The sequence below is a fragment of the Macrotis lagotis genome, chromosome X (assembly GCF_037893015.1).
Source record: "Macrotis lagotis isolate mMagLag1 chromosome X, bilby.v1.9.chrom.fasta, whole genome shotgun sequence".
NCBI classification, from domain to species: Eukaryota; Metazoa; Chordata; class Mammalia; order Peramelemorphia; family Peramelidae; genus Macrotis; species Macrotis lagotis.
The window spans coordinates 212,472,917-212,496,273 of record NC_133666.1 but is presented as its reverse complement, the minus strand read 5'-3'; the positions used below and the strand labels follow the sequence as shown (position 1 = coordinate 212,496,273).

General features: G+C 33.2%; 1 pseudogene; it reads right to left on the bottom strand.

Moving 5' to 3' along the window:
• LOC141498962 (translation initiation factor eIF2B subunit alpha pseudogene) overlaps positions 1-20,722 on the bottom strand; it is a 115,704-nt pseudogene extending 94,982 nt beyond the window's left edge.
• Between the last annotated feature and the right edge of the window lie 2,635 nt (positions 20,723-23,357).

Here is a 23,357-nt window from a genome sequence, read left to right as displayed (position 1 = left end):
CCCTCAATTATCCAAATATAAATACAATTCTCAAGATCCATAATTATCTTCAAATTATAAACAATTTATATTAATATCCTCTTTTCAAGTACTCTAATTTTAATTTTTACAATAGAAATACAACTCTCAAGAAAGGAAAATATGATCACATAACAATCAATTTCTACCCTCATCTTTTGTTTAAGTATGCCCCTTTCAACTGTCCTAAGAGAAATACAATTCTTTAGAGTTACATGTATTGTCTTCCCATGTAGGGATGTAGATAATTTAGTCATATTGCATAACATTTTCCCCTTTCCATTTACCTTTTTACATATCTCTTGAATCTTATATTTGAAGATCAAATTTTTGTGTTAGTTTATTTTTAATCAGATAAGTTTGAAAAATCCTCTATTTCATTGAAAATCCACCTTTCCCCTGAAGGAATATATATATCGAATTTTGTAGGATAGTTTATTGTGGGTTGTAATCCAAGTTTCTTGGCCTGCAATAATATTGTATTTCAGACCCTCCTGTCCTTTAATGCTAAAACTCAAAAGTCCAGAGTAATCTCTCTATGATTCCTTAGTAACTAAAATGCTTCTTTTTGGCTACTTGCAGTATTTTTCTCCTTCAGGTGGATAATTATGAAATTTGGCTATGATATTTTATTCTGGGATCGCTTTAAGTAGGAGATTGGTGGATCCTTTCAAGGACTATTTTGTCTACTTGCTCTAGGGTAGTAGGACATTTTTCATGATAATTTTCTGAAAGATATTGCCCAGGCTAATTTTTTGATCAATGTTTTCAGATAGATCAATAATTTGCAAATTATCTCTCTTGTATCTATTTTCCAGTCAGTCACTTTTCCTAAGAGGTACTTTATATTTTCTTCTATTTTTTTCAACCTTTTGGTTTTGTTTGATGAAATCTTGCTGTCTCATTAAATCATTAGTTTCCATTTGCCCAGTTCTAATTTTGGGGATTTTATTTTCTCCAGTTAACTTTTGCGCTTCCTTTTCCTGTTGCTAATTTTTTTTAATGAATTATATTCCTTTTCTAGTTTATCGGTTTTAGTTTTTGATGAGTTATTATACTTTTCAGTTGATCTTTTTTTACTTTTAAAGCCAATGACGCCTTTTTCATGTGACCAATTTTGCTATTAAAGGTATTATTTTTCTTCAGTCATCTTTTCATAACTCTCTCTTTCTTTTCTCCATTTTTCTTCTTTTTCCCTTCTTTGGTTTTGAAAATCTTTTTTGAATTCTTCCTAAAGGACTTTTTGGATTTGAGATCAATTTATAAATTCTTTTGAGGCTTCACATGTAGGCATTTTGTCACCACTTTCCTCTTTTAAGATGGTGCTTTTATCATCCCTGTCAGAACAGTAGTATGTTATGGTTATGCTTTTTTATTTTGACATTTTGCTCATTTTGATAGCTGAGTTCTGCTTCTGGGGTTGTTTCTTGCATTACGGTAGCCCAACCTAGTTATGTCTGTTGTACCAACATTCCCTGGGTTCAAACTTTCCCTTCCAAGTTGGGCCTGGCTTGCTAAGCTTAGCCTGTAACTTCAGAGTGTTTAAAGGACTCCTACTGGCTTTCTAGTTTACTTGCCTATGATAGGCTATGTGAAAAAGATTTTTACTAAAATTTCTCCATGATATCTTGACTGGAGAATTTGTTTCACTCTTGTTTTTGTGGATTCTGAAGATTTACTGTTTTTTTCTTCTTTTCTATCTTTACATAATTGCTTATGTTTTTTTCTCTCTTTCAATTTAACCCTCTGATTAGGATGTAGTGTTTCTTTCTTTTTTTTTAGGTTTTTTTTTTTGCAAGGCAATGGGGTTAAGTGGTTTGCCCAAGTCCACACAGTTAGGTAATAATTGTCTGAGGCCAGATTTGAACTCAGGTACTCGTGACTCCATGGCTGGTGCTCTATCCACTGTGCCACCTAGCTGCCTCAGATGTAGTGTTTCTTAGGAAGACCAAGATCAGTTTTTACCCTTACTTTGCAAACTTCCTCAAGTGATCATTCCAAATTTCTCCTCAAGCACATGTTTTCATAAAGTTCTCTACCTCCATTTCTATCCTCCCTCACTTTTCTTCCTTTGAAATCTAGTTTCTGACTTTCTAACGTAACTACAACTGTTCTCTAACAAAACAACAATCTTTTAATTGGCAAATTTGAAAATTGGCATCTTTCTGTAGTACTAGAGTACTTCATTCTATTGACCAGCTCCAGGTATTCCCCGTTAACTACATTGAGAGCTATTCCTCTTTTTTGACATTAAAAGCTATTCACAATTGTGCCCAAGTCAGCCAATCCTATTCTTATCATGAAATATCTATTATTCAGCCTCATTTTCCCTCTCACATACTTCACACTTCCAAATTTTCCAATACTTTACTAATACAAAGTATTTCATCTCCAATCTCTATATCTTTCAACTATTTATAACCAGAGTTCCGAATGCTTTCCTTCCTCACTTAAACTTTTTAAGGCTCTCAGTTTCCTTTAGAACTCAATATAAGTGCAATTAACTTCAAGATACTTCCCTGATCCTTATCCAGAGAAGGAACTTTGGAGTTTAAATGAAGACCAATGCTTATTATCTTCAATTTTTTAAAATTGTATTATGCTTTATATAAGTTTGTTATCTCTAATGTTTTCCTTCTTCCTTTTGGATTGGGTCCTTCTGTCAAAACACATACAATTTCAATCTATGTTTAGAATGCTTACAATTGTAGAGCTGATCATTGGATTGCTTTTGGGAGAGAGAAGGGGAAGAGAAAGGAGATGGAGAAAAATTGTAAAACTCAAAACTTTCAAAAATAATGATTGGAAAAATTACCATTGTATGTAATTGGGAAAATAAATCATATGAGTGTGCGTGTGTGTGTGTGTGTGTGTGTGTGTGTGTGTGTGTGAAGCCCTTATCAGGATTTATTAATATGTTCCCAAACTAATTTAAAAAAATATACTTTCCTGATTCCCCTAATCATCAGAGGTCCCAGCAAGGATACCACTTTGTATTTTATTGATATGTGTCCTAATTTGCAAATCTGTGAAACCATTTGAATCAAAGCTTCTTGAGGCATAAATTATTTTAGTTTTTTGCCTTCATTCAGAGTACTTAGCATGGAGTTCATTCTTAATAAAAGTTGAATGAATCATTCAATGGATGGCCTCCTATTTTGAAATTCCAAAGGAGACAAAAGATTAAAAAGAAAGTAAACAAGAAGTTGGAGAAAGAAGCATACAAATGAAATACCTCAGAATTCTTTTGAATTGTTGGAAGATAAAAAAATAAAATATCTACATCAAATATCTTCATTATTGGATGATAAAAAATATAAAATATCTACATAAAATATTTACATAAAATCAAAAAGGCACAACTTCAGCATATGCATCTGATTGAAAAAGGTACTTACTGTATCTTAAAAATGAGTCTTTTATTGACACTGATTATAAAAAAAGTTTGAATTTTCATTTCATATTTTCAAAATAATAAAAGTAACCTTTCATCTAAAATTTACATTAGTATGCCATTCTGTGAAACTGAATTTTGTCACTATTATGTCCATTTTAGAAGATATCAGTTGAAGTTAATCTGAAAAATGTATAGTTAAATTTATAGGAAGGAAAGTTTTCTGCAGAAATTATTCACATAATTGTGTTTGGAAATTCTAAGGAATTTTAGTCAGTTCTAATTGGGGGGACTATCTGGCTGAGCAAGTTAAGAGCAATTCTGATTATAGCCTAATCAGCACATTACTCTACAGAGTTCTTAATGTCTTTCAGATGAAATCTAAATTTATATGAAATATTAAAAAAAGAGTGGTCTGAAAATTTATTTAATGAAATCATAGTCTGAATGACTGATCATGTTATGGATGTGACTTTTAGCATTCAAAAGTTATAGAAGCAAAGGACAGGTTCTACCATGTTGGAAAGAGTATAGGTTTACTCATGACAATAAACTGTGGTTGTTTTTCAAGAACAGACTAGCTAAGTGTAGAGATGTTTCTGACTAGTAAGTTGAGCAGTAAGTAATGAATGGCATGACAACTCAGCAAAAGAAGGAAAACACAAAATGACCTTCGGTACAAAGATGCAGATTTTTGCTTCTGTACTGTTGAGGACAAAGCCATAGAAAAGGGTGCAGAAGAGAAATCACATAGTTTTTACACCTCTAATAAACAGTGTGACAGAATGCTAATAATGTTTGTCCTTTATTTTCAAAGAATACCATGACATCAGGGAGGTAATACCATGACAAGCACATGAATTGGACTTGAGTGAGGGGCGCTGTGCTAAGTCATCAGTCTCACTTTCTCCTTCAGAGTCTTCTGGGTCTAGTGACCAGATATGAATCAGGACAAGTAGAGATGATCCAGGATATGAACTTTCCCTAGGTCACAAAACAGGTAATAAAAATCAAGTTTCTGAGATAGGATTCAAACTCTCATCCTCTTGACACCAAGACCAGTGCTCTAATCCACTGTGTTACCTAGCTGCCTTAGTGTGACAGAGTGGAGAGAAATCCAAGGTCCCATTAGTCCTATTTCTATATTTTCCAGTCTACCATGTTAGTCCAGGTTCTCATCACCTCTCACCAACATTATTACATTATCTATCGATTTGCCTCATTCACTTTCTTCTCCAAATTGTCATTAGCACAGTTGCCAAAATGGTTTACCTAAATATTAAATGTGACCATTGCACTGTCTACCCAATGAACTCCAATGTTTCCCTTTTACTCTCATGACAAATATTGCTAGACTTATCTTTCTTCCCTTTTTAAATTTCTATTTTGAGTAAATTTTATTATATTTGTATTTCAATAAAACAGCATACATATATATATATATATATAACTTCCATAAATATAAATATGTATAAACTGGAAGAGTATACTTGAGATTTTTGCTGAGATAAGTGTGATTTAAAAAACTTTGGAGACAACTACCTTGGATGTGCTGCTTAGTTTAGATTGAACATAATTCCTGGAAAAAAAAGAGAGAATAAAAAAAAGTTTTAATCTGATTAGAATGAAAAGGAAATGTGGCTATAATATAGTCCACATAGATGCAACATTTTCTTCTTATTGTCATTTCTTCTCCTCTAATGATGCAGTTAACAAAATTTCACTGATTCAGCACTTACTGATGAGAGATTAAGAAATTAACATAGCTTGAATGTAGCTTCTGAACATCACTAACTGACAAAATCTACCATGTTGTTATAATTTTTTGGTCAGATTTAAATGAAAGTAAATTAACTAATGCATTTTGGGTGGGGGAAGCAATGATCTATATAAATAAGAAAATAATGCAATAAATAAAGTATAATGAAGCAAATGATTGACACTATTCTGTTTATTAAAACATTAAAACATTCAGGTGTCATGGTGAAAAAAAGTCAAAACATTTTGGAATGTCTGTTTCTAAATCTTTTTTAAGATACTCCAAAAACATAATGCTGGAACAACAAAACATATGCTATAATATCCTTGAAATACTACTTTAGATGTTATAATAAAATACAAAATTATTTAATTTGGCCTTATGCAATGTTGTCAAGAAAAAGAATGTCTTTACTAAAAGGAAAATAAAGCCCCACAATTTCTACCAATATTAGTAACTATGATTCCTGTGAATCAATAACTGTTATTATTTTGCATTTGGCAATGAAAAACATAGTTCAGCTGAATGTTTTGTGTCTGTTCAGAGAAGATTCACATTTGCTGCTTAGTCTACTTTTGACCAATTAATTGTCATCCTAAGCATTCTTTAAAATTATATCTGATTATTCTAATGGTATAGTTGCTATGATTAGATATACATAAATATATATGTGTGTGTTTATATGTATATATATATATATGTGAGAGTGTGTGTGTGTGGTTACTTTATGCAATTCAAATGATATGTAGAGAAAGAAACAAGGCAGAATCTGAGTTCTAATCCTATTGACACTTATTGTCTGTATGGAACCTAATACATACATCATAGTTAAGGCAAGTTATTTAACATCTGTGAGACTCAAGTTTCTCATCCATGAAATGGGACCAATAAAACTTCTATCTATTGAGAATCAAATGAAATAGCACTCTAAAAATCCATTTTCAAAATGTAAAACATTATAGAAAAGCTAGCTTCTTCAAGGAAACAAAAATATCACTGTGATTATTTTTGGTTTTTCAGATTCTTTTTATCTTCTAGGGTGGAAGGGGGAAGAAGAGGAATTCTATGTAACACATAAAAATGGAAAAGATTTCATAAGCATTATCCCAGACAAATATTTTAAAGTAACTACCAAAGGCAAAATGGTCATTTAGCTGTAAACAATGAATGATCCAAAATAAAACTATTCCAATCATGTGAGCAACAAATGGAGGATTAGACATTTTCATTTTCTCCAAATTCCATAGACTCTCAAACCTCTCTAAATAGATATTATGCACCAAAGATAAAGCAACTTCAGTTATATCCATAGTGAAAGTCTCCAAAAATAAAATAATTTTAAAAAATTGATGCCTACCATGAATTCACTCAGTTCATCTTCTCTACCTCCCATGCTACCAGTGCAACTGCTCTAAGCAACCCAATGAACTAACTATGGATTTGCAATAAAACCAAACATAGGACCTAAGTGACCCTCATTTGCAGTGCCATTGAAATCCCAGGTCCAAGTTGTAAAAGCATTTCTCCTGTGAGAGTGAGTCAGAACTTGCTGGCATGCAATAGAAATCCTGGGTTTGGCCAACCTGTCAGGAACAGAAGCTTTTTTAAGACCACAATGGCTGCAAAAGATCTATGGAGGAGAGAGCAGAAGAGAGGGAAAGGGACAAGACCCTTTTCTGGATTTGAAATAACATTGAACACCACATTTCATTCCTCTCTATACCCAGAGCCTAAGAGATCCAAAAAACAGAAACCATCCCTGTAGCTGCAGAAAAGTATTGCTCTGAATTGAATATGATAAGAACAAAAAATTCAGAGATTAGAAGGACAAAGTACCAGGATAGACTATGGTGTGTTGGGGGATGGGGGGGTATGTGTAACACTAAGTCTGAGAAAAAGAGCTCACCATCAAGTCAACAGGCCAGGTTTGCCTACCCAAAAGTCACTGGGACAGAGACCTAGTTACTTAAACAGTTGTGGAATTGTTCAACATGAGAAGAATTTGAGACTCTTTATGATCCAGCCCCAAAGAAAACAACCACCAGAGAGGAGAGAGTCAGAAAGTGAGTGACAGGAGAAAATAAGGGTGTAAAAATTAAAATGTCAAAGATATAAGAAAGAATATAAATAGATGAGGCAAGATGGGCAAAATAACTTTAGTAATATAGCACCTAGCATCTACAAATAAATACTGCAAAATAAAAGTAAATGCTCCAACAGTGGATGAGACCAAAAAAAAAAATAGCAAACATCTGTGGAATCTGAGAACCATATCAGGTTCCCCCTGAATCATTCCAAAGAGAAATGAGAATCATGAGAGTAGAATTTATGTCCTACACAGCAAAAAAATACTGGGCAGAATAGAAAAACTGAAATCTGAGAATCTAAATCTCACCAAAAAAAAAAAAACAGAGAATAATTTAAATAAACTAGTATGAAAGACAATCTAGAAAAAGAAAAACCAAAAACATTAAAAGGAAGTATGCTTGTAATCCAAGTAAAATACATTATTATCCTTAATAATGTAACAAGAAGAAAAATCTGAAGAACGTAATCCAAGAAATAATAAGAAAGAAATGCATAGGACTTCTGCACACAGAAAATGGCATGTCAATTGAAAGATTTCATAGGTTGTCTAAAAGGAACAGCTAAATAAATTGTGGCACATAAATGTAATTAAATAATTATGTACCATGAGAAATATTGAATTTAACAAATACATAGAAACATAGAAATAATTACATGCAGAATGAAATAAACAGAGTCAAGGAAACAAAAATTAAGTGTAGGTAATAAAATTTAAAAGATCAAGTAGAGCTCAAATGAAAAGATAAAAGAGGAGATTCCTAAAGCAACCTGAAGGTCTACAGATATTATTACACATTGCAGAAATTTTTGACCTCTTTAGTGTATTGATCAGTGTACTGGATTTTTTTGCTCTCAAAAAACCACTATTTGTCATATGACATGCATGACCCTCTGTATGGAGGAGGAGATAGGATACTCTAAATAACTATAATGAATTAAAAAACAGAAGATAAAAACTAACCCATAACTTATCAAACTCTAAAAGATATTCCTGAAGTGACTTATGTTATTGACTAGTATCCTATCTTATAATATATGGTCAATATATTTTTCTTGTTGATTGTTGTGGGTAGTGTGTTAGTAGTGATGGTGGAAGAGACAGTGGTGATAGTGGATTGGTATATTGAAACTAAATTGTAAAAGAAAAAAATTGAGAAACATTCTGAGAGCTTGCTAAGTCATTTGACCAAAATAAAAACAAAGAAACAAGTATTTTGAACTGGGAGAGATAGGTGAGCATTTTTATTTTAAGATACTTAAGAATATCTACTTGGAGACATCCAATATAATCAGTGATGTGGGATATGGTAATACTGTTCAATTAAATAAATCTCCAAAATGGGATGGTGCTGTATTCAGTATATTTTCTAAATATCACTTATTTTAATATTTTAGATAAAAATCAACATTATTATATTGGGAGAAATGTACATTATAATGATTTTTAGAGCTAGATCCTCTTATTCACATTGAATTGCAACATGAAAAAATGATATTTAATAAAGCAAGAACAAGTACAGCAAATGGATTACTAAGTTAAATGAGACAGGTGAAACAGGATGCTGGTGTGATTTAGTAATACCAAATAGAAATTTTGTTTTCAAAGAAATTATTAAAGATCCTATTTGTTTAAAAAGATAATATTCAATTAACCTAGAAGTAGATGTCTAATCCAAATCTATGGATTAGACTCAGCAGTCTCATTTCCTATTAGTTCTAAATAAGTAAATGGGAATATTTCCATCTAGAAACCTTGGTACTATAATACATAATAATTTTTTCCTTCAATGCTAAATCAAAGGGAACTTTTCTCCCCCAAAAGAGGATAAGTACACCAAATTGATCTGACCAAAATAAATTCACTGATTTAAATTTGTTATCTAAATTCACACAGATATATTACATGTGCCATTCATTTGGAAATTAATATATTGACAATGGAGCATTTTTACAGTATGTGACTTTTTCAGAAAAAAAATTATCATGGGGATAAAGTATATAGGAAGCATAATTCAATACAACAGGCATGTATTGCCAATGTTATAAAAAATATACATTTATATACACATATATATTCACATATAACTAAATAGAATTCTTCAAAAGAAAATATAAAATGAGCAACCAAAAGTCTTAGGAGCCAAGGATGAAAAAGGAAAGGTTATTTTGTAGCTAAAATAAATTAGAAGGGGACTAATCAATTCTATAAAGGAAAAGATCTTTAGAGAGGAAAGAGAAAAAAAAATCAAAGGAGAATCTTTAGTTGAAAAGAGACTGCTGAAAAACTACACAAAGACAAAGAAGGTCCCAGGAGCTAAAAGAATTTTTGTGATGAAAGGATTTTAGTTACTCTTTCTATTAGTTTCAGACCATAGGCCTCTATCAGTTTCAGCATCAGTTTTTAGTTTATCATTCCCAAAAGAACAAGGTAATGTCTTGTGAAGGAAAGACTGCAAATCTTTCTTTTAATATTGGTTGCCTGATAAGTAGATCTATCATGATCTTGTGGGTATTATGGCTCTCAAAATATCTTTAAACACCCTTGCTAATGTTTGAAAATTCTTCATCAGAATACAGAAGCCTTTCTTGCCACGGAGATAAAAATGTCAGTGACAATAAAGGTAACATATTAAATGAAATTTATGTTTATAACAGTGTAGCAAACTAATCGAAAGTATGTATACGAGAAATTATCTCTTCCCATGTTCAGTAAGCTACTTAATGTGAGCAGTCAATACTGAAATGAAGAAAAATACTCCATAGTATGGTTTATAGCTACTTTTGTTTTTCTTCAAGTGAGTAGGAACAAATAAAACAAGACATAAATCATAGAACCATGGGGGTTTGTGTGTGTGTGTGTGTGTGTGTGTGTGTGTGTGTGTGTGTATATATATATTAAACATAGGGAAAAGATTGGCACAAAGAGGAAAAAGAACTCTATCTTTATTGTAGAAGTGACTTTAAAGTCAGTGTCCTCTTAGTTCAAGAATGAATATTTAACAAAGAAAGAGGTCTACTTTTCTATAACACAGAAAGTTTATGGTACTTAGCTGCTTTAGCAATGGTTCCCCTCATCTCAGCTTAAAAAATGTCTTTTCAGTCAATAGTTACTCCATGTTTTCTGGCATCTAAGATCTCAAGTACAAGAGTTTTGGAAACCTCATGTTTTTAACTTTTTATTAGCTTAAGTTAGGAAATTGCATAAGCAAAGTTGCAACTACGCAGGGTTTATTTTGGAGGGGGGGGGAGGAGGGAACATCATCAAAGTCCCTTTCAGAGCAGTATCAATTTGTCATGGAAATGACTTCTGGAATATGAGCAGTCAAATACATAAAGATACATAATCAGAAGGGATAATTCTCATACCCTCATGTAGGAGAGTTCCATTTTTATCAGTTGGCAGGTTTGGCAGGTTGAGGGTCACATGGCTTTTAGAATAGTTACCTTGACCTTAGTAAAGAGATCCTGTGAATAGTATCACCATTTGAATGTCCAAATTGACATCAGAAACACTTTTTATTTGTTTTTAAACATATGTCACTGATGAATGCCAATACGTCCCACAAACAAATGTATATGGTGTAAGGCATCAGTAAATTTCTTCTATTGGTCTGTACTCCAAAGGGGAGAGCCTTTGTTGGCTAATCCTGTGCTTCCTAGTTCTGACACCACTTAGCTAGACTGATTGATATCACCCAGAAATGTGTATATATGAATATTTCTACCCCATCTCTCAAAGTCCCCTCAGGAGTCAGGTCCTTAGCTGTTGGAATACACTGAGAAGTTAGGTTTCCAAGGACTGGACCAGAGTTCAGTCTCTGAAATAATCACCATCTATTTATGAAGAAAATCAACACCAAGGAATTCAGACAAACATAATTTATAATGTGAAACTTTATTTAACAATAGAAATCTGCTGGCCAATATGAACAGAAAGGATTATGATCATTGTTGGAAGGGTTGTGGGAAATCTGGTACATTATTATTGTTGGTGGAACTTTGAACTCATCAAACCTTTCTGGAGAGAAATTTGGAACTATGTCCAAAGGGCAACAAAAATGAGCATACCCTTTGACTCAGCAATACCACTACTGGGTCTATACCCTGAAGAGATGATGAAAAAGAGTAAAAACATCACTTATATAAAAATATTTATAGCAGCCCTGTTTGTGGTGGCAAAGAATTGGAAATCAAGTAAGTGTCCTTCAAATGGGGAATGGCTTAGCAAACTGCGGTATATGTATGTCATGGAACACTATTGTTCTATTAGAAGCCAGGAGGGATGGGATTTCAAGAAAGCCTGTAGGGATTTGCATGAGCTGATGCTGATTGAGATGAGCAGAACCAGAAAAACACTGTACACCCTAACAGCAGCATGGGGGGTGATGATCAACCTTGAAGGACTCACTCATTCCATCAGTGCAACAATCGGGAACAATTTTGGGCTGTCTGCAAAGGACAGTGTCATCTGTGTCCAGATAGAGTTGTGGAGTTTGAACAAAGTTCAAGGACTATTCCCTTTAATTTAGAAAAAAAACAGATATCTTATTGGCTGATCTTGTTATCTCTTAGACTTTTTGTCTCTTCCTTAAGGATATGATTTCTCTCTCATCACACTCAATTTGGATCAATGTACAATATGGAAACCAAGTAAAGACTGACAGATTGCTTTCAGTGGGGTGGGGAAGGGGGGAGGGAAGTAAGATTGGGGGGGGGGAATTGTAAAACTCAAATAATATCTTTAATAAAAATAAGTTTAAAAAAATAGAAGTCTGCTGTGCTCTACCCATCTGATTAGAGGAACCATTTTGCATCACCCAACCCATAAAAGGCAAGGAAAGACAGACCTGATGACTTAGTTCAGTTCCCCCATGATATCCTTTAAGCTGTTAGGCTTCATCTATCTTCCTCATAGGTAATACTGGGTTACATAATTTAAGAGGATCTAGTATAAAAAAATTACTTCAGGGGCAGCTAGGTGGTGCAGTAAATAGAGCAATGGCCTTGGAATGAGAAGGATCAGATTTGAACTCAGGTCCTCTTGACTCCAGGGACAGTGCTCTTTCCACTGTGCCACCTAGCTTCTCTCATTCATTCCTTTTAAATAAGTTATTTAATTTCCAATTAATTTTTAGTTTATCTTTTCATGGCCCTTTATTACATGTAATTTCTATTGCATCATGATCTGAAAAAGGATGCTTTTAATATTTCTGCCTTTTTTTACATCTGATTGTGAGATTTTTGTACCCTAATACATGATCATTTTTGTGCAGATGCTATGTACCACAGAGCAGAAAGTATATTCCCTTCTATTCCCATTCAATTTTCGCCAGAAGACCACTTAATGAATTTTTCTAAAATTGTATACACCTTCTTAATTTCTTTCTTCTTTATTTTGCAGTTAGTTTTATCTAATTATGAGACAGGAAGGTTGAAACTCTCCAATAGTTTTGCTGCCTCTCTTTCTCTGTAACTCATTTAGTTTCTCCTCTCATTTTCTAGATGTAATACCACTTGATGCATATACGTTTAATTTCAATTTTGTTTCATTGCCTATGGTAGTTTATAAGAAAATGCAGTTTCCTTCCTTATCTCTTTTGATGAGATCTATTTTTGCTCTTGCATTGTCTGAGATCAAGATTACTAATCTTGGTTTGTTTCTGTTTTTGTTTTTGTTACTACTTCAGTTGAAGCATAGTACATTCTCCCCTGGCCTTTTACCTTTTCTTTCTGCTTCAAGTGTGTTTCTTGTAAACTACATATTATAGGATTCTGATTTTTAATCTACTCTTCTATCTGCTTCCAATTTTATAGGACAGTTCATCCCATTCATATTCAGTTTTATGATTCCTAACTCTGCCTTTCCCTCCATCCTACCTTTCTCCTCTTTGTACTTTTCTCTCTCCTTTCTCCTTATTCCTCCTCCTCAAGTTTTTGCTTATGAATTCTGAATCTCTCAATCAATTCTCCCTCCTGTTATCCCTTTTCCCTTTCCTTATCCTCTCTTTTATACTTTTTTTTAACTTTTATTTTATCTTTGCTTTTACCCTTACTTGCCCTTTCCCTTTTATCAGCCCCTCCTTCCTCTTTTTCCCCCTCCATCATCTGCTTCTCCAAAGGGTAGGGTAAATCTCTAAATCCAATTAGGAAAAGATGTTATTCCCTCTTTGAGCCAAATTTGTTGAAAAATTTACTCAGTGCTCATACTCTCCCTTCCCCCCTTCTACTATAATAAGTACTCTGTACCTTTTTATATGAAGCTATTTATCCTCTAATGCCTTAATATTTTTGGCCTAATAAATTTCCTTTTTTATTTCTTGTATGTTTTATACCTGTCTTGTACCCACATCCTCTGTCCTGATAGAAATGGAATTCTCAAGCATCGATGGATTGATTTAAATTATAATCAATTTGTACTCAAGTCCTCTTTCCAAATATACTCCGTCCCTCTATTCGAAATACACCTCTCATGAGCTAAAATATTAGCTAAATCATAATCAGTTCATGATCAATTTAAATCCATTCCATTTATCTAAGCATGCTACTTTTTACTGTCCTAAAAGAAATATGAATCTCAGGAATCATTCATATTGTTTTTCTCATTTAGGGATAGACAGTTTAATTTATATTATCATTTTCCCCTCTTTCTTCAGTCTTCTATTTGAAAATAACATTTTCTGTTCTGGTCTGGTCTTTTCATGAAGTAGGGTAGTTTATTCTTGGTTATAATCCAAATTCCCTTACTCTCTAGAAAATCATATTGCAGGCACTCTGACCCTTTAATGTTGAAGCTGATGAGTAATGCATAATCCTGACTATGTTTCCCTAGTATCTAAATCTTCATTTTTTTGGCTACTTGCATTATTCTCTTCATTAGTCAAGAATTCTGAAATTTGGTTACAATATTCCTTAGAATCTTGGAGAGTGATCGATGTTTTTTTTGAGGACTATTTTATCTTCTCATACTAGGATATTAAGGCAGTTTTCCATGATTATTTCCTGAAAGATATTTTCCAGGCCCTTTTATTCTGATCATGGCTTTCAAGCAGATCAATAATTTCTCCTGGAACTATTTTTTCATATCAGTCATTTTTCCTGAGAGCATGATATGATACATTATGATATGGCATGATACAATGCAATACAATATTATAAGAAACCACTGCTATTTAGAGAAATTGGGAATGACTTCTTAAAGGAGGTAGAACTTTGGCTAAGTCTTGAAAGAAGCCAGGAATGCCAGGAGGCAAAACTAAGGAATTCCAAGCAGATAGAAATGCCAGTGAAACTTTGTGGGGTTGAGAGGTAGGATATCCTGTATGAGAAACTTCAAGGAGACCAAGATGAATGGATCACAATATATATGGAGATGAGTATGATATAGTATTGAAAAGGTAGAAAGAGGTCATGTTATTGAGACTTTAAAAGTCAAACAGGGCTTTATTTTATCCTGGAGGCAATAGTAAAACCACTACAGTTTATTGTATTCAACAAGTGATTATTTAGTCAGACCTGCTTTTTGGGAAAATCAGTTTGCCAATTGAGCAAAAGATAAATTTCAATGGGAAGAAACTTGTGGCAAGTCAACCAACCAACAGATAAATGTAAGAGTTTAAGCATGCAGTAAGTAATAAGGGTATAGAACAGGTGATAATAGTGTCAGAGGAGAAAAGATAGTATATATTGAGATGCTTTAAACATGTACCTGACAGACCTTGACATTGATCTGATGGAGGATAGCCTAAAAAAAGAGTGTAGAACCAAGACTAATACCAAGATAATGAACTTGGCAGATAGCAAAAAGGATGGTATCCTCAATAGTAATTGGGAAGTTAGAAAGAAGGGAGAATTTGAAAAAAAAGATAATGAGTTCCATTTTGGACATCTTCAAAACATTCAGTTTGAAATTTCTATTAAGCAGAGATGAAAGACTGAAAGTTGGGGGAAGATTAGATCTGGAACAGCTGGATTAGGAATCATTTTTATGATAATTTAAAGTCTAAGAGGTGATGAAATAACCAAGTGAAATGATGTATAAGGAAAAGAGAAGAGGGCCTAGCACAGAATGCCTAAAATCTCCAATTATACTAGGTACAATATAGATGAAAATACAGTAAAGGACACAGAGAAGGAGTCATCTGATATACAGAAGAAAAACCAGAATAAAGTAGTGTCACAAAAACATAAAAAAAGAAGAGAGTATCAAGGAGGAGAGGGTGAAAAATAGTGATAATGGCTGCAGGGTGAGGCTAAGACAAGGACAAGAAGGATAAGAACTGAGAAAAGGTCACTGAATTTGGCAAATAAAAAATTATCAGTACCGTTGAAGAGATCAGTTTCAGTTATGTTATGAGGTTGAAAGCTATGACAGAAGCAAAAGGAGAGTGAATGTAAAGGAAGTGGAAGTACTAATTGTAGAAAGCCTTCACAAGGAATTTTGTCGTGAAAGAGAAATGCAGAATGACAGTAGGAAGAGGGAAGGATAAAAATTCTGAATGGAATTTCAAAGAAAGAAAAAAAATTATGAAAGACTTACAAACTTAGAAGACATTTATAATACACAAGAGAAGTATTATAAGATCAGTAAAGGAATAATGTTCTGATTTTTAAAAAGGAGAAGAGAACACAATTTATAAACTTTTAACCAATGACTGACTTTGATTCTTGTAAAAATTCTAGAACGGATAATTGAAGAGATAGTTAACTAAGCTTCTATAATAGTTTTGATTAATACAAATAATCATCATGGTTTCATAATTAACATGTCACTTCAAATTACCAGTGTTTATTTTTATGACAGGATTATTAAATTAGTAAAGTAGGAGAATTTTAGAGATACAGTTCATCTTTATAATGAGGTGAAAGGCCAAGGAAGGCTCTGCCACTGTACTGTAACACATTCATTTTTCCTGGTTCTAATTCATATGGAAGCTTGACAAATCTACTTCTGGGCTGTATGTACTGAGGGATTCTTCTCCTTTCTTCTACCTCTATTTCAGATATATACCTATTTCTATTACCTTATTGTATAATGACAAAAAGCCATTTAATGTTCTGTTCAGTTTGAATTTAAGGTGAATATTAAAGCAAATAATCTCTTAATATCTTTCCTGGAAACATTCAAGGAGGAAGAATTGCTATAAATTTGATGATTTGAGGAAGGGTCAGTTGTCTTTTCTCTCCATCAGTCTATCATGTATCTATAAATGTAGGATAAGAAACATCCCTCTTTGCCCCAAAGAATTTTTGCATCTATTAGAAGATGGTTTCTGTTTTGGAAAGGTGATATTTTACTTTGATCAAACGTTTTTAGTACATATAACTTTAGGAAAGACAATTGATACTAATTGCTCAATTGATATGCAGAAATGTTAACTGATTAAATATTGTGAAGGATATTCATGTGCATTTATAAGTGAAAATGCTAGGAAAAGCCCAAACCCTCAAGTTTAACCCTAGAAACTTGAAAGAAGATAAAGTCAGTCACCTTCCATGGAACTGGCCTAACAAAGTGAGAAAAGAATGGTTGAAAAATATAGAAGGAGTGCTTCACCTAAATTTTAATGAAACATTTAAAAAGTGCCTCATACTTTTTTTCATATAAAATATGGAAAATATACATTGGATGATAATTTAATTAGATTTGCAACTGAATGAATGTTCAGATTCAAAAAGTAATATCATTACAATATCATTGTAACTTCCAGTTGGTTCTTTGGTCCTATGATATGTGTATCAGTATCTTATATCAATCTACAAAAATGTATTCTTGTATCAAAAATTTACAAATGACACAAATCTGGAATAATTAATAGTGAATGATAGAGTCAGGTTCCAAAAAATATTCTGAGAGGAAAGAAAATTGAATTAAATCTGAAATGAAATGTACATAGTAAAAATGTTAAATATTACACTTAGATTCAAAAAAATTAACTTCTAAAGTTCAAGATGAGAGAGGTTTGGCTAGATTCAAATTTATCAGAAAAAATGAATTCAGGATTATAATGAATTGCAAGCTCAATATGAATCAGCATCCAAAAAGCAAAATATTTGTGAACTTGGGCTACATTTAAAAGGGGTGTCATCAGGAATGAAGAGGAGTCAGTTTGTCTGTACTCTGTCGAAGGCAGACCATAACTGCAATACCGTGTTCTGTTATGATATACGTTAGTTCAAAATGGCATTGATAAGGTAGATAGTGCCCATAGAAAGTAAACTGTGGTGATAAAGTGCCTTGAATCCATGTTATTTCAAGTATTTCAAGGAAATACTTAAAGGAGAAAGATAATTGTGTTCAAGTATTTTAAAAGAAAGAAAATTTTGACTAATTCCTTTGGTTTCATAGGACAAAATCAGATTCAGTGAATTGAAACTTGAAAAAAAACAAATTGAAGTTGGATGTCAGAAGAAATCTGCAAAAAAACTGGATGATTACAAAAGTGCAATGTACTGATTTGAGAGAGGTTAACCTGCTTTGGAAGTTTACAAGTAGAGCTCTGATAACATTTGTCAAATCTATTATGGAGGTTATTCCTTCATGGTTTGAAATTGTTAACTCCAAGAGATTGTATACAGTGACCTTAGATCAGTCTCCCATTTCAAAATTCTGTGATCCTAAGCAACTCATCAAGAGTTTAGCTCCAGTCTCATTTCAAATTATGATTTTTCATATGTTCTGTTCCAGTAAAATTGTCCTGCTATATGTTTCTGGTATATAATATATTCTGCCTCCATGCCTTGTAAAAATGGCATTTCCAGAGAGAGTGTGAGGCATGCCATTTTTACAAGGCATGGAGGCAGAATATATTATATGCCAGAAACATATAGCAGGGTAATTTTCCATATTGACCTAAGACAAAAGAGTGTTGTTTTCTCTCCAAAAAACAATGTTTTTCTCAGGCACCCTCATAGTTTTGTGTCAAACAGCACAGTTTGATGAGTGTGTGTCTGTGTGTGTGTGTGTGTGTGTGTGTGTGTGTGTGTGTGTTTTAAACCAGGAGTCTCACCCTTCCTGGTATTTGAAATAGAGCTAAGCTAACATTCCAACATTTTATAAGAAACCAGGATCCTAAAAAAGTCTCATTAACACTCTTCCAGGGGTGTAGTTCTTCTGGGCCACATGACACAAACTAATCACATACAGAATTCAACACCCATCCATGACTATCATGCAATCCAGACCACCACTGAGCATAACAATATTCAGCTCTTGGACTGCATCTAATCTGTGAATTTTATCCTAGTCTCTGGCCTCTTCTTTTGTCAAGGAAATCTAGGTTGTGATAAACTTAGTTGGTACTTAATTGTTATCTGTAGATTTAATTTGGGAAATTAGTTAAAAGCCTCTGACCTCATTCAAACTGCTATAAAACCTATGTGAAGCAAATCCAGTTGGTTTGCAATGTTAATTCTCAATATGGAAAACCTCATAATGGTCCTATGGTTATATGAAACAGAAATGTTCAGGGAATAAGACAAAGATAGATAGAGTTTAAGATCAGTGACTTCAGAAAATTTCAAATAACCCATACTTAATGAAATAGAATAATTTAATATTCCTTGTAAACCATTAAGTACTTCTTTTGAGACCTATGATCTCTATCCATTTAAATGTCAGTTATATTTTGCACAACATACAAGAATATGTTATCCCTAAAACTCATAGTCTGTAATAGCCTCCTGTGCTCATACCATTCATGCTATTCTTTCTGTCTATCACCCTACCTTCAGGAGGACAGGTAGGATTTAGAGGGCACAAGTCAATTATCCATATCAGTTGTCCCTGAATGTTCAGATGATTTTAGAAGACATAAAGTGAAAGTGAAAACAAACATGCAAGGCACAGCTGTCAGGCTGGCAGCCAACTACTGTAACAAGGGGAGATGCCAGCTTTAGATGAACCCAAAGGTTAATGACACAGGTGTGTTTTAAAGCTTGATGGATAGAGGTACTGAACTTCACATCAGTAGCTTATGATGAATGCCTGGAGGTGGTAAGGGAGTAAAATTGTAATCAATTAATCATGGATGGGTTCTTATAAAATTTTGGAATGAAGTATATCTTTCTCTTTCTAGTTTTCTGGGGAAAAAATATCAATAATGTTTTAAAAATAATCCTTAGAGGAAAAAAATTACTCCAGAACAATAAAAAAATCAACATAAAGATAATATTGGTTTTCTAATTGAACTATACTCCTTTGAATCGTGTACTATTATTTTTAGCATGGGGTTCCTTTTTATTGGTGATTTACCATTTTAAATATTCTCTGATTTTGATTTCAGGTTGATTTTTCCCACCTGATCTGAATTTCCTCATTCATTAACATAGGTAACTTCATGCAGAGACACTTATTCTGCATAAATCTGAGGATAAAAAATATTTCTCAAGAAAATACACTAAATATTTTTCTATGTTTTTGTTTTTTCATAAGCAATTTGTGTATTTACTTTTCATATTATATTGTGACATAAATTTCAAGCCCCTTGAAATAAAGGTTAATTTGTTAACCTCATTTTTTAAAGTTATTTTATTTCCCTAAAGTTCCAGTGCATAGAGGATAAGGAGAAGCAAATTTATCCATCCATCAATCAATAAACATTTTTAAATTCCTACCAGGTGCCAGTCACTGTGCTAAATGCTGGGAATACAAGAAGAGGAAGAAAACATTCTCTGCCCTCAAGGAGTTTACAACCTAATGATTATAATTTGAAGTGAAATTGTAACTTGTACAAATTACCATTAAGTCATCCCCAATGACTTTTGAATACCCATATCATTCAAGAGCAACACCTCTTTTCAGATCTCAAATAAATAACAAAAAATGTGTATATTAAATAATAGATCAAAGATTTATACAGATTCAAACATATTTGCAAATACATGCCAATGAAGTAGAGGAAATACCAGGCAGAGAAAAATGTTATGCCAAATATCATTTCCTTCTTTGCTGGCCTTGAACATCCTTGGATATCAGATTCCCACATCCCATTGTTATCTAGATAAATAGCTCCCATTATGGACCATCTGGAACTGATCCATTGAAATCTATGCCACCAAAGGGGTGCTGAGATATGAATAACTCAGCTTCTTTCCCAAATTCACCCCAAGGGTTATCCCACTGCAAAGGGATACTGAGTTATAAATATATTAAGATAATAGGAATTACCTCAACCCCTTCTCCCTTTCCCAATGCATAAATCAAGAGTTGCTCCCTTGTATAAACACTATCTTTACCTTAGATGGCTTCTGCTACCAGTTAGTTGCAAGTATGGCCTGGCAACTCATTTCTTTGTGCTTCTTTTTCCCTAGGATCCTTACCCACTAAAGGCTGCTGGCTGCTGATTCAGCATGGTTGCAATCACTTTGCAACTGTCCCTAATTTCTCTATGCTGCTTGCTCCGCATGCTCATGATAGAGGTGGTGGTTCCTGCTGATGCTCCTAATCCCCTGATGGCTACATTCATCAATCAATTGTTTTAGCCTTTTCTCTACATTTAACTAAATCTCTACTACTGGTTTATACCTTTACTTTATTACCATAAACAGAATAAATCTTTTAGTACCTAAATAATTCTGGTTCAATAGCTAGTCTTTTGTAAATTGATTCATACATTCTCAAACCTGAAACTAGACCACATCCTAACATCTTTCAATTCATCACTGTTATTTATTATATTTCTGAACTTTGTAATAATAGTCAAGTCAACAAGTCTTATTAAGTACTTACTATATTCCAGACAGAGGTGTAAATGAGATAATGAATACATGAAAGACCATGTAAGTATAGATCAAAATATGTGCATTTGATATCCTTGAAGTCTACCTAAGTCAGACCAACCCCTCTTCCATGCCTTCAACCTACTACAATGCCCAAATTTCCTAAAATGTTGATTTTGAATTTTTTTTTTTAGAGGAGGGTGGTGATGAGGGAGGAACAATGAAGACCATGACTTAGAAGGAGGACATCTTGGGAGCCTGTAAGCTAGTTAATCTGCTCCAGAAACATCTTGCTTTCTGTTGTGACTGAAAGAAACAAATAGACAAGTCTTTCTGTTGTCTGGGAATAGGAAAAGAAGGCAAATATATTATAGGGTTTGTCTAAACTGATATTCTTTAAGATGGAATTAAAATTTCTTGAACAATATATTTCTGACCAGAAGTTAGTTTCTTAATCTTTAACTAAGGCCTGTCTGTAAGGCCTGTCTCCTACAATGTTTACTTCACCTGGGTCAATAGTATCTGGTTATCACAATGTTAGTACCTGATCAACAAACTTTAAGATAAGAGATTTCTGGAGAGGAGCAGAGAGAAAATCCTATTGTTGTTTGTAAACATTTACTCTTCAGCATAAGTGGAAATCCTGTCAATAGGAATTTTCTGTAAATATTATAAGATTTGAGAGAAGACTATTGTAAACTCATACAATCTATTTGAAATCTCATTGGTTGGCTGTCTAAAGTTCTTTTGTTTAAATTCTATAAAAATTCCCCAAAGTGTTTAGTCAATGTTGGCATTATGGTAAGATTCTAGAGAATTAGCTTCAGTTATAAAAGTAGCTTTGTTGTTTCATTTTTAACCAAAAGGAAATTGTGGTTAACAGGGTGAATGTTCTCTGAGTTTATTGTAGACAAATTCAATGCATGTTGTGAACACTAAAAAAAAGTGACCCAGTTTATTATAGTCAGATTCAATGGACATTGTGAGCACTATAAAAAAGTGATAACAAAAGTGGATTGTGACTTTGAAAATAACCTGACCCAACATCCTTATTTTATCAGGAACAAACTGAGGCACACAGAGATAAAGCGAGGACTAAATTATGTGTCTTCTGGCTCCCAGTCCATAGCATCCTTCTCATCTGAACCAAAGTAGAGTTTACCTTTATTTTGTTTTGTTTTCCTGGGCATTACATATTTCAGATCTGGGCAATTCATGGTCTTATCCACATTGGCAAAAAACAGAATATAATGCCTTTTCCTTCTGATGCAATAGAATTGCCCCTTGCTAACTCATAACACAAAGTGTTTATATGTGTATGTTTTATGGTTATTGATACTATTAAACAAGGGAATTTAGATCACTTTTACCAATGAAAAGGCCCCCAAAAGAAAATCTATGCTTTCAATATGTGGTTTAACTTTCAATATGTGTGATAAGTTCCCCTTCAAACTTCTATGATTTCTTATGGTGAAGAATCATAGTGTTGTAACTGGGAAAGACTTTAGAAATAATCTGTGCCAATCTATTTATTTTATAGAAAAGCAAACTGAGGGCAGAGAAATAAAGCCAGGATTTAAGCCTATGTCTTTTAACTCCTAGTCCTTAGCCAGACAACACTCCAAATGGGGCCACTGAATTTAAACAGCAGCATTTTATTTTACTTACTTGATTGGACAAGCACACTGAGCCTAATTTTTCCCTTCTCTTGTATAGAAGCAAAAACTAACTAGGTGAATTTCTGCTTCACTCAAATGTGAGCCCAGCTTGGGCAAATGGAGGGGGAGAGGGATGAAAGATGTTAGAATAAAATGAGAAAAAGAATAAATTGAGGAGAAAACAAATAGTAATTCCTCTTATCCTCATATATCCAGCCTCCCATTATGACTTCTCAGTAACTTGGCTGACTGATTTCTTACTTAATTTGTATAGAGCCATTCAAGATCATCATCTTATTCAAGATCCTTTTGAAAATAGGCATTAGTAGAGAATTTCCAATGCCAGGAGTATGTTGGTAAATGTATTCTGCACAACAAAAATAATAATAAAGATATACATGACACACTCTAAAATTTAACCTGTATTAATAACATTTTGTCCATCACTTTTTAAATCTAGACAATCATCAAAACAAATAATTAAGCTCCAATTTATTATGTTAGCTGATTTTTAAGTTAAAAATGTTCAGTGAAAATTTAACAATGACTTTGTAGAAATAAGTCTGTTAGGGCGAACTCATGCCAGACTAAATAACAAACAATCAGCACTTTTTTATTAAGCTTATTTAAAGCCAGGTACTATACTAGATGCTAGGATACAAATACATAATTAAAAGAGTTCCCATCCTCAAGTTTCCATCCCTGCTAGAGGATAAGTCAAGAA